The following is a 12,847-nucleotide window of genomic DNA, read 5'->3' as shown; positions in this document are numbered from 1 at the left end:
TGTTCCCTGCAGAGAGAGAGAGAAGAGAGGGAGAGAGGGAGGGGGGAGAGAGAGAGGGGGGGAGGTGGAGAAGAGAGTTGGTGAGAAACAGCCGAGGTGACTAAAGAGTTTTACAACAGGTGACAACTGTGGGAGCTGCACATGGCGGCTAAAACTCACAGCGCGGCGTCACCTCGCCAGCAGCAGCAGCAGCAGTAGAGTGGTTGGTGTCTGTTCAGGATCAGGTTTCTGCTGCTACACACTTGTTTGTTAGTTTGTTAGTTTGTTGGGGAGTATTTAGAAGTAAAAGTCTGAGCTACAGGATCAAACATGATGATAACAAGACGATAAAAGTGCTGCAGTGCTTTTAAAACTATACACAAACCAAACCGCCAGAATAAAAGAATCCCAGAGTTAGGGGCTGCCCCACGACCAAAGACTTTCTTGGTCGTCTTTTAGAGCCATTAGTCGACTAATTGTTGCAGATAATGAATAAAATAAAAGAAATAATGAAAAAAAACTGACAGTGAATGAGTTTCACGACTTCCTGTATTTGGCCCTTCAAATTAAAAGCCCTGTAGCCTTTCATACACAGTTATGTCATATAGATTTTGACTTAATTTTTGCAAGACACGGCTCCAAATGTCAATCAACCAATGAAATTTAGGTCGACTAATGATTCATTGGTCGACTATTTGGGAAGCAGCCGTACTAAGAATGAGATGAATAAGTAGAAACAGAAATGTGCACAAGCTGCAAAGTAAGAAATAGTTTTTATAACATGTTGTTTTACACCTGGGGAGTAAAAGACAGTTAGAAATCTGCTGTTATGAACATGCACGAGTAAAAAAAACCACCCTGTGTAGAAGCTGTGCACCTGTGCAGGTGAAGTTTACGACCCGAGGCTGCACCGGTCCGTCCATCCGTCCTCGTCCTCATGTGACTGTTAAACAGAGTTACAGCCGATGGGATGTGCGCCCACGCTCCCACCTCGGCTTAATGATTAGCTGCTCCCATGGAGGCTGAGAGCATTAGCCTATAAAAAAGGTAAAAGAAGGGGGTTTAAAACCCAGAGTCAGTTTCAGTAACCCCCTTAACTGCGCTTGGATGTGCTTTATTGGGGTTTGTGTGGCTGAATGCCTAAATGAACCATTGTGTGTCGAGGCTTTAGTGAGAAAAGGCCCGAGGAGAAAGAGCCTAGTTACCTTTGCAGTTTGCCTGCTCTACCTCATACACTTTCAGCGGCCAAAGAAAAGGCCCATTCAGCGGCCCGGCATGGGGAGGGAGAGCCCTTTTCACACTCGGCTTGTGGGAAACTTCTCCTCCATACTGTGCATGCCATTTGCATATGACCCATTCTTTTCCCAAAGGTCCCTGCGAGGGAGGAATCTGAGGAACGTTCGCAGAATTCATCAAATCCCTCTCTCACGCCGGCCCTCGGGCTCTCGAGGGCCGAGGGCTGAGGGCCGGCGTCGCAGCAGCAGCAGCAACAGTGTGTGTGTGTGTGTGTGTGTGTGTGTGGCATTTTTGTCTGGGTAAATGAAGCTTCACGACAGCGTCAGACTCACGCAGCCGCTTCCCTGTGGCATCGCTGTGAGTTTCTCCAGTCTGCAGCATGGGAGCTGTTTTTAATGTCAGGGTGTGAGGGCTTAATCTGCCCCCCCTACACCCCCCACACCCCCCCACACCCCGACTCCCCAGCAGCACGGGCCAGGAGGGGTCCATCTGCATGACAGGACAATGTAGTGATGGGGCCCGCGTGGCTCGAATGATGATGATGATGACGCAGCCGTCCTCCACAGATGGCCCGACACCGTCCCTGAAAAGGACCAGAGGATCTGGAGCTGCAGAGTTTTCGGAGGAGGGTGGTTGGGTGGAGGGTGGGGGGGCTTGTAGCGACGCGTCGGCTCAGTGAACTGAACAAAAACTCAACCGTTGCCCCCCCCCCCCTCCTAATAACGACAAGACGAACCGTTGGTTTTAGTTGTATTGTGGCGAGATGCTGAACAGCACTGTAAAAACTCAAAATCTTACCAAGAATATTTGTCTTATTTCTTGTCAAAATGTCTCATTTCTAGTCAAAACTAATCTCTTTCCACTTAAAAAAAGACTCATCACCTAAAAATTAACTTGTTTTTAGATCATTTTCACTTGTTTTAAACAAATTTTCACTTGAAATAAGTAGAAAAATCTGCCAACCTGCTTGTAATAAGGAGGAAAAACTTGCTCCATTATCAGATTTTTCTACTTATTTCATGTGAAAATATCCTTGAAAGAAGTAAAAAGTGTCTAAAAACAAGCTACTTTTTATGTGATGAGTCTTATTTTAAGTATAATGAGATTTGTTTTGACTAGAAATGACATTTTGACTAGAAATAAGACAAATATTCTTGGTAAGATATTTGAGTTTTTGCAGTGAGGTCGTTCTCCTCCTCTTCCTCAGCAGCAGACAGGTGTGTTTATGACATGATCTCAACCTTATGAACTCCTCGGACAGGTGTGCTGGTGGTTGTGGTTGTTGGGGGGTAATAATCCTGCCCCGGCGACAGCGTGCAGCCCCTCGGCTCGGGGGAGATATTAGTTCTAAATTGCCCCCGTCCTGCTGCTGCGGGAGGTAAACACTGTTGATGTGTGTTTTTAATCATGTATTTGGTGGCTGCTCTTCAGCTCTGTCTGCAGAGGAGGAGGAGAGGAGACCCCCCCTCCCCTCCTCACCTCCACTGCCCCCCCTCCCCCCCCCCCTCCTCCCCTCCTTGTGGTCCTCAGTGGAGCGGTTAATGAAAAAGACTGGACTGACACAATAAGCAGAAGGCGGGCCCAGCGAGGGGCTCTCAGACCTCGGGCCACCTGACCGGCAGCTTGTCATCTTTTTATTATTATTATTCTCTCTCTCTTTCTCTTTCTCTCTCTGTCTGTCTTTCTTTCTTTTGGACGTAATTGTCGGACGTCCACTCTCCTTTTTTTTTCTAAACGTGCGTGACCTTATTAGAGCCGCACCATGTTTCTGTCTGCGGGGATGAAACCAGATGACATCAGATGAGGAGTAATCCTGCTGCCGTGTATTATTGTCCTCTGAGCTGCTGGCTCTTTGCCAGTTGCCCCGTTATGATGATCATATTGATTTTCCTCTCGGTACTGATAATGGCACTCCTGAGGGGGTTCGCATTCATATTCACATACTGATCCCAGCAGCCGTCCCCCAAAGGGACCGCGATGACTAACAACTAACAGCATCCAGTTCAGAGGCTAAAGCTAAAGCTAAAGCCTCCAGACTAACTTAGTTTATAAGGAGCACACTGACCCTCTAACTTAAAATTTTAGGAGTCAAAGCAGAAAATGTAGGGATGCACATCGTAAATCAACTTGCAAAGCAAAATATTCACATTTTCTTTTCATCAAATTTCAAATACACTGTTTCCCAACATTTAAAAATTGGTACAAGACGTTTACCAGACTGATTCAGTGTTAATTGACTTATTGAAATGACCTTATTGCACATATTGAACCCGAAACTAACAAAGCCTGTAAGTTATTGCATATAAAACAACATTAATCATTACTAAATTAAGTAAAAAATCAGTTGCATTCATTTCTTATGGCTCAATCTGCAGCTTTCCTTAGTAATTTCTAACATTAATTAGATATAATCATGTGGGCCAAAGATAATTCCTGTGCCTTGTGTTTGACACATCGACCTGACACCTGTAACGACAGATTCCTGAGTCTTTGAGTGTTTTTTTGTTTTGTTTAGTTTTTTTAAAAAGGCAAATTTACTGGTTACACATGAGCAAGTAGATGAAAAATGTCTCAAATTTAGATTAGATTTACTGAAAGCTAAAGCTAAAGCTAAGGCTAAAGCTAGGCTAGGCTAGGCTAGGCTAGGCTAACACTATGACAGCTCCAGCAGTGTAAAAAAAAAAAAAAACCTTAGTCACCCTGTTTGTTAGTCAGAGAGAAGGCCGGCCGCTATGCTGAATGTCAACATGGATAAACATCCACAGCGGATTAATGAGAGGAGAACGGGCCGCCTGAAAACAGAGGGGGGTGGAGGAGGGGTGGGGGGGGGGCTGGAGCATCCACATCGCCCCATTTAACCCATGAACGTTTTGTTGAGCTCCCCATGACCCAGCTAGTGTTGTGACCTAACCTGAGGAGGCAGCCAAGCCGACACACACACACACACACACAGAGACAGGCGGTGCGGTAGCTTCACTGTACCTCTGTAGAAATCTACTGTACTTCCTCGTTTCCTGTGGCAGTTTTGTTCTGATGCAGTTCCTCCTTTTTTAGAAGTTTGAGAAATACCGGTACTACCTGCCTCACAGAGAGGAATGCACCAAACTAACCCTTTATTCCCCCTGTTGCATCACTATGTCTCTCTGTCTGTCTCTCTATCTCTACGTTTCGGTGTGTTCACTGCAAAAACTAAAATATCTTACCAAGAATATTTGTCTTATTTCTCGTCAAAATGTCATTTCTAGTCAAAACAAATCTCATTCTACTTAAAATAAGACTCATCACATAAAAAGTAGCTTGTTTTTAGATACTTTTTACTTCTTTCAAGCATATTTTCACTTGAAATAAGTAGAAAAATCTGATAGTGGAGCAAGTTTGTCTTCCTTATTACGAGCACAAAAAACTTGCTTTCACTGGCAGATTTTTCTACTTATTTCAAGTGAAAATTTGTTTGAAACAAGTGAAAATGATCTAAAAACAAGTTAATTTTTAGGTGATGAGTCTTATTTTAAGTGGAAAAAGATTAGTTCTGACTAGAAATGAGACATTTTGACAAGAAATAAGATTTTGAGTTTTTGCAGTGTTGTGTCGTGTGTCATGTGTTGTTATTTCTCTGCTTTTCTGCTCCAAACTTCCTCTAAAACACGATAAACGGCCTTTTGTTTATTCTGGACTCCCCCCCTCCCGTTCCATCAGAGCCCGTGACCTTTGACCCGTGTCGGCCCACCTGTCCTGGCCGGCGTTCAGGTGTTTACAGTTAAAACACAGCGTGCCCCCCCCCTCCACCTCCTCCCACTATAAACACATGTGTGGGCGTAACTCATGTGGATCTCTGTGTGTATCCCTGTAACCGGGCGCTGGTGCATCGGTTCCTGTGTGTTACTCATGCTCATGACAGCCAGGCCCCTCCCCCCCTCTATGTCGTTACCGTGGCGCCGGCGAGTCAATGAAGCACGGCCTTTAATTGATCACGTTTGAAGCCGAGCGACACCATTAATTAGCGCTCGCTCGTCACTTGTTTGTTTGTTTGGGTTTTTGTGTCATGTCACTTCTCCTCACTTTATTCTCTCTGTTTCTCTGTTTCTCTTTCTCTCTTTGGGCCTATGCATTTGCTTTTTCTCTTTTTTCTGTCTTTCTTTGCTCAGTCTTTCTTTCTCTCATTCCTCTCTCTGGCAGCTGCTCTGGCTCCTACGCCAGCAGGTGCTGTAGGCATGCAGCAGCAACTCAGCTATACAGCGCTCATAAATAACACCTGACAAAAGTATGAGAGAGCCGGAGCGAAGGAGGAGGGAGAGAAGAAGGAGAGAGGGAGAGAGGGTGGGAGGGAGGCAGAGATTGAAAGTTTCCTCTGGCAGGAGAACAGGGTGTGGCGCTCGGTCAAACGTCGGCCTTCTCCTCCAGAAGGACACGTTCAGAATAGAAAGAAGAGAAAACAGGACTAAAGAGCAGGAATGAGTGATTTTTCTTTCTTCATCTTTTTCTTTTTCTCGCTGTGAGCGTGTGAACGTGTCGCCTTCGCTTCCCTCTGAAGTTACAACCAGCCGCCGCCGCCTCAATGCCAACAAACCTTTCAATAAAAAAGCACCTTTCATGCAAATGTTCTGGTTTGGTAAATGGATCTTTTTAAACACAAGGCCGGCGCTAAGTGACTGGTTAAGGAGGAACTTGAATTTGAAGGATGGGCGCGTTATCTTTTCTGTAATTAGGATGTAAGAGCTTGGAACAATGTTAATTACGCTCTAAAAGCAAATGAAGAGGTCAGGAAAGAAATTATATGCACACTTTTATAATCATCATGAGTAATGAACCAGCACTCGGAATAAATGAACCCATAAATCAAAGACTATTAATGAACACGGCTCAAAATCAGAACCGAGGACGTCTCTCCCTCTTTCTCTTTTCTCTTTTTTTATTTTATTTTTGCCATTTCATTGCTCTTTAAAAAAAAATAAAAAATCCACCAGTGCAGAGCAGAGCAGAGCAGAGCAGGACTCACATCCTGTCTCATCAGAAGCGATCGATCAGCTTCTCCAGGGGCGAAGGTTAGTTTGTCATTTTCTCTCTTGCCTCACCGGTGGAACAAAACCAGGAAGTGTGTGAGAGATTACGGCCCAGGATGCAACCTGAAAGCCCTTTATCTCTGTGAAAACAAGAGGCTTCCTGCGGCCCTGCTCCCATCCAGGCCACCCCAGCTCCTCCACCTCCTCCACCAAACCCCCCAGCACCTGTGACGGCCTATTTAAGGCTCCTCATCAGGGGCTGCACAGACCACAGACATGAAAGAAAGAAAGAAAGAAGCCTGGAGAAAGAATCAGCTCCTTGCTAAAGAGGAGGAAGACGAAGGAGAGAAAGAGCGACTCCTTTCAGACCCATGAGAAAGATTTCTCTGTGCAAACTGAAGACTGAGCCCTGCCTGCACCTTCTCTCTTTCTCTTCTCTCTTTCTCTTTTCTTTCAGCTCACACACACTTCGATATAACGCTGAGTTGAGTAGAGGAAGATCTCTGTCGGTCACTTCCACCAGTGTTTCCAGTCACTTCTCTGACTGACTCAGACTCGGCCGCTCGTCGTGTCATTAGAGGAAGTTTTCAGAGTCACATCTGTTTGTCTTCTCTTTTTTTTATTATAAGAACAGTTTCATGATCCTTTTACATCGACCCCCCCCACACACACACACACACACACACACACACCTCACCCCTTGTCACGCTCCACCTCTCTCCGTCGGGGCAGTTTTGATGAGTAAGCAGCAGCAGCAGCAGCAGCAGCAGCAGCAGCACACTGCAAAAACTCAAATATCTTACCAAGAATATTTGTCTTATTTCTAGTCAAAATGTCATTTCTAGTCAAAACTAATCTCATAAGACTCTTCACATAAAAAGTAGCTTGTTGTTAGACACTTTTTACTTCTTTCAAGCAGATTTTCACTTGAAATAAGTAGAAAAATCTGATAGTGGAGCAAGTTTGTCTTCTTTATTATGAGCACACAAAACTTGCTTTCACTGGCAGATTTTTCTACTTATTTCAAGTGAAAATTTGTTTGAAACAAGTGAAAATGATCTAAAAACAAGTTGATTTTTAGGTGACGAGTCTTATTTTAAGTGGAAAGAGATTAGTTTTGACTAGAAATGAGACATTTTGACAAGAAACAAGGCAAATATTCTTGGAAAGATGTTGAGTTTTTGCAGTGCAGCAGCAGCAGCGACGTCGGAGCCTCAGACTCAGAAAATCCCTCCTCGCTGCTTTTTGAGTCGCTGCCACAGCTGGCAGGAGTGGTTTGTCTTGACAGTGGCCTGTGCTGAATTTCAATGACCCCCCCCTCCTCCCCCTCTCCTCACCAACACCACTACCACCATCCAACAACTCCCAACCCCCCCTCCCCCCCTCTGCTCAGTCTTTATTATGCCATCGCTGCTAACTGGCTCCTATTCACTGCAGTGTCCTGACTTCCCAGAGGGACCTAGATAAACAAGGGCTATTCAGTGAGTGAAAAGCTTGCCCCCCTGCCCCTCCATCCCCAACCCCCCCACCCCACTGCCTGCCAGGCCTTGGGCTTGTCCTTGTTTTGGTGCCAGGCTGCAGCGCGTCTCGCCCGCCACCACCAACGCCAGCAGCAGCAGCAGCAGCAGCAGCAGCAGCAGCAGCAGCAGCAGCAGCAGCAGCAGCAGCAGCAGCAGCAGCAGCGGGCGCCGTGCCACCGATTCTTCAGCGACACACAGCGACACTTTGAGAGGGATTAAACTTAGACTTCACTGTGATGACTGATAAACGCCGGCGTGACGTAGGAGAGTGGAGGGGAGGGAGGGGGGAGTAGAGAGGGAGGGGGGAGAACGGTATGTGTCTTTTCTGAGTGGGCGTGAGTGTTTCTGTATTGGTGTGTGTGTGTACAGTGTGTGCACTGCAAAAACTCAAATATCTTACCAAGAATATTTGTCTTATTTCTAGTCAAAATGTCATTTCTAGTCAAAACAAATCTCATTATACTTAAAATAAGACTCATCAAATAAAAAGTAGCTTGTTTTTAGACACTTTTTACTTCTTTCAAGCATATTTTCACTTGAAATAAGTAGAAAAATCTGATAGTGGAGCAAGTTTTTCTTTATTCTACTTATTTCAAGTGAATATTTGTTTGAAACAAGTGAAAATGATCTAAAAACAAGTAAATTTTACTTAGTTTTGGCTAGAAATTAGACATTTTCACAAGAAAAAGGACAAATATTCTTGGAAAGAGTTTGAGTTTTTGCAGTGTGTGTGTGTGTGTGCAGGCAGCAGTTATCTGTAGGTGTGGCGCGGTGTGATGGTGCAGGCCGAGCTCACTTCCTGTTGTTACAGTCCATCAGGGAGATCAGGGTGGGGGGGGTGGAGTGGATGCTCCCATGAGATTACCCCGTGAGAGTCACATGGTCGGGGCTGCGATGCATTGAAAGGCCGTGTTATTTGTGTCTTTGTGTGATTGTTGCCTGTGTGTGTCTGTGTGTGTGTGTGTGTGTGTGCATTCCTGACCCCCACCTGAATTCTGACCTGAGTGTGAACTGTCTCTGCAGCTCGTCCTCGGTTCAGTCAGTCTGTCCGTCTGTCCCTCCGTCCTTCCTGCTAATCAACAGATCTCAGAGGAGCTGCTTCTCCCCAGGGTGCCTCCACCTCCACCTCCATCTCTCCATCTCTCCCTCCAGATGTTTAAAAGCTGTTTGTTTGTTTTCCCAGTGGAAGTGGCTCTGATGTGATTGATGCCTCCCATAAAAAACAACAACAACACAGAAACTAAAACGCTGACACACTGACAACGACAGCGACACTTTAAAGTGTTGAATCGTACAAATGGAGCGGTTTGATTGCATCAGTCACCGAGGCCGTCTTGATTACAGATGTGAGCTGCTGTTTGGAGCTGTGAGTTTTGCTTCTGTCGCCTCCTCCGACCGGCGAGCAGCTTAATTTAAAGCAGCGTCCTTCTAATCGAATGTCCGTCTGATGAATCTATTGAATCAGGACAGATCCGCGGGGACGAACTGAGGCGGCGGCGACGGTGACACGGCATCTAGACCAGAAGTGTCAAGTCAACACTTGTTTTAGTTCAGGGGACACATCATAGAGTGGGCCGGACCAGTAAAATAACAACATGATAACCTATAAATGAAAATAACTTTGAATTTCTCCCTTTTTTCTAGTAGATTATTGATATATTAAAGGACAATTCCAGGCAAATTCAACCTGGAGCTGTAGTTTTAGGTCTAACAGAATGAATTTCTTTTTAATTAAGTCTCATGTTCTGCAGTAGTTCTGTCTGTCCCTGCATCGCCACAGCAGCGTTTAATATGAGCAGATGGATGGATCTTAGGCTGTTTACATCCCCAAAACCATGATTTTTTTTACACCGAGGGGTTTGTTCACTTCAAGAAAGCCGACATTTATAAACGTAGCTGTGATACAAAGTCTCGCGAGAGTCACATTGACACGCTCAGTATGTTTACAGGTGGAATAAATAATAGCTTACTCTTACTGCTACGAAGACGTTGTGCCTCCGAGTTGATATTCCTAAATTGGAGTTTCAGACCTGTTTAGACCTAAAATATTAGGAAACTAAAGCCTTGAATTTGCCTGGAATTGTCCTTTAACAGTTAATGAGCTATCCTTTTACAGAACATATTATGAACAACCTACAATTTCTTGATAAAAACTTTGCAATTTCAACGATATTCTGCCTCTACTGGCTTCTATATAGTTTTCACACTTGGTAAATCCATCCTGCGGGCCGTATTGGACCCTCTGCCGGGCCGGTTTTGGGCCCGGGGGCCGTATGTTTGACACCCCCGGGCTATAGACGACGGTGGAGCAGAGGAATCCAGAAACAAACATTCATCAGAGCTGAGTGAAGATGAGTGAGTGAGTGAGTGCATTACACTAACAAGCGAGCCGGAGCTTATATAGCGTGCTGGTCGGTTCTTATCAGGATCCCACCTGATGATGACGATGACGATGATAATAATAATAATAATAATAATAATAATGATTGTAGTGCCTCTTGACAGATAACATGGATGTAAAGCTGGTTATTGTTTATGATGAGTCTATTGAAGCCGTGGTGTTCGTGTCCTTGGGGACTGGAGCTTTATCCCCTCAGGCCGAGGCCCCACCTGTGTTTTTTATTAAAACCCTGGCTTTAAATGGACCAGAAGGAGGAGGGGTTGAGAGGGGGCTATGGGGGTCGCATGTGATCGACAAGCAGATTAACCGACTAATAAAACATACATCACGATATATAGAGAGAGAGAAAGGGAGGAGGAGGAGGAGGAGGAGGGGGTTTCTCCTCCTCTGAGACCACCGGCTATTAATACACAAATATGGAGGATTACTGTCTGCTGGTCTCCGTGGTCCTGGAGGAGAGGGGGGATTAGGGTCCTGGTCCAGACAGATTGGATTTAATGTGTGTGTGTTGTGTATGTATGCATGTGTGTGTGTGTTGTGTGTATTATGGTCTGTATTACAAAGCCCTGATGTATGTACAGACGTGATCTCTTCAGCTTCAGACGCCACGACGACAACAACAATAACATCCTGCTCTTCTTTCTGTTTGTCCATCAGGCGCGGCGTCCATTACAACTTGTGGGTCGCGTCCAACCTGTTAACACACACACAGACACACACACACACACACACACGCACACACACACACACACACACACACACACACACACACACACACACAGCTCATTATTATTTCATCCTGTGATTTAATGCACCGCAGCGATAATAGACTCATGTCAGGCTGCAGAACACGTATCGACAGGTGTATCAGTTATTTAGATGAAGTATATGTCAGTATAATGTTCTTTATTTTATTGACTTTTATATGACAGGTGCAACTCTTAGGACTAAAAATAAAAGTTTATGTCTGGATTTCACCAACAGGAGTTAACTTAATTCAAGATTTGCTGTTTTCTAGTTTAGTAAAACTAGGTTTGAATTAAGTTAATCCAGGCTTAGCTCTGTTGCATGACTTAAACTGAAGGTTTAATCAATAGGGACAAATGTGCATAATATGAAGATTAAAGATTAAAATCCAGGGTTTAGTCTGGCCCGCTTTTCTTTAAGGAAGTTGATTTAGGTTTAAAATCAAACCCCCAAAACGCAGCCGTTGTAAAAGTGAAACCTCCTCAACTGGTGTTTTAACGTATAAAAGCTTAATCAAAATGAAGTTAAAAGCTTAATAAAGAGTTAAAAACTAAATAAAGATGTTTAAATTTAATCTTAATTCACTTTAAACTCGTTTGCTGCAACTGAATTTCAATTTAAAGCAGGATTTAACCTGATTTAACAGTTAAACCTTGTTGGTGTGACCCAGATAAGATAGATTTTCTTTCCAAACTTGATCTTTAAACATCAAACCTGTGAACGTTTCTACCTGTCACAGACCCACAGAACAGGAAACAGGAGGATTCAGACAAAGAAAACACAGAAAAAACAGAAAAATAAAAAATAAATCACATCACTCTCTTAACTTCTCATCAACAATTTCATAGTTTACAGCTCGTCTGACTGGGAAATTAGTCCCAGTCTGGCGTGCAGCGACTAATATGACCGACAAATTACACCAGATAAGAAACGACACAACACAACACACATGTAAACCTGAAAGTCTTCAGTTTCCCTCTGAGCTCTGATCCGCCACCGCTTCTTCTTCTGCAAAAACTAAAACAGAAAATACTCAAGAGATTTGTTCTAAGTCGGGATTAAAGGACAATTCCGGGTCATGTCATAAGCACAGGAATATCAACTCTTGACTGGTTTGAAGTATACTTTTTATTCCATAGAGTCAGATGGCGACTCAAACATGCGCCGAGAAGTTTATTTCCTTCAAGCAAGTCAAGAGTTGATATTCCTGTGTTTATGACACAAACGGGAGCTTCCGACTGCACGTGAACACACCGCGCATCGACTTGGGTCTCGCGCGAGACTCCAGGAGACTTTGAATTAGATCTAGTTTTACAAACATGTCGGCTTGCTTGAAGTAAATAAACTTCTGGGTGCATGTTTGAGTCGCCATCTGACGCTGTCTGTGGGAAAAAATGGCGGCTTTGAGGGATGTAAACAGCCTAAGCAGCGAAACTTCCATCCACTCCCATTCATCGCTGCCGTGGCGATGCGGGGACAGACACAACTACCGCAAAACAGGTGCAATTACAGTAAACTGAAAATCTTCAGATTCCTTAATTCTTTTAGACCTAAAATGTTAGGAACATATACAGCCTCGAGTTGAATTTGCCCGGAATTGTCCTTTAAAGTTTCCCTCTGAAACAGAAAAAAACTCAAGAGATTTGTTCTAAGTCTCAACTTCCTGCCTGTGAATCCCCGGAGCGCCGCAGTCGGGATTAAAGCGCATCAGCCGCCGAGAGGGGAATCCTCCATAAAGACGCTCTGAGGCGACTTAATGCTCGACTCCTCGGTCCTGAGTTAAAAGTCCAAATGTGCAGCACAGATGTCCTAGAGATAACATAACAACCCAGTGTGTGTCCTTTACCTGTTTTAACATGCGGCCCACACACACACACACACACGAACACACACACATTCACATCTAGAGACTGTTTATTCCCAAGGGCGCCCGGCTAAAGGAGAGAGAGCCCCTTAATCATGTT

At 44.5% G+C, this 12,847-nt stretch overlaps 2 protein-coding genes across 2 annotated transcripts in view; one reads left to right on the top strand and one right to left on the bottom strand.

The window, feature by feature from the left end:
* The window catches only part of zeb1b (zinc finger E-box binding homeobox 1b), a gene marked incomplete at its 3' end in the record, with an annotated part of 75,661 nt that overhangs the window by 3,704 nt on the left and 59,110 nt on the right, over positions 1-12,847 (top strand). The gene's annotated exons all lie outside the window — the stretch shown is intronic.
* The window catches only part of LOC311003776 (rho GTPase-activating protein 12-like), a 151,008-nt gene continuing 149,011 nt past the window's right edge, over positions 10,851-12,847 (bottom strand). Inside the window, exon 20 of the transcript XR_014596281.1 lies at positions 10,851-10,918. The gene's annotated coding sequence lies outside the window, so the exon portion shown is untranslated. The remainder of the gene's footprint in view (positions 10,919-12,847) is intronic.

The sequence above is a fragment of the Trachurus trachurus genome, assembly GCF_905171665.1.
Source record: "Trachurus trachurus genome assembly, chromosome: 20".
Taxonomy (NCBI): Eukaryota; Metazoa; Chordata; class Actinopteri; order Carangiformes; family Carangidae; genus Trachurus; species Trachurus trachurus.
This window is presented reverse-complemented; position numbering and strand designations above follow the sequence as displayed.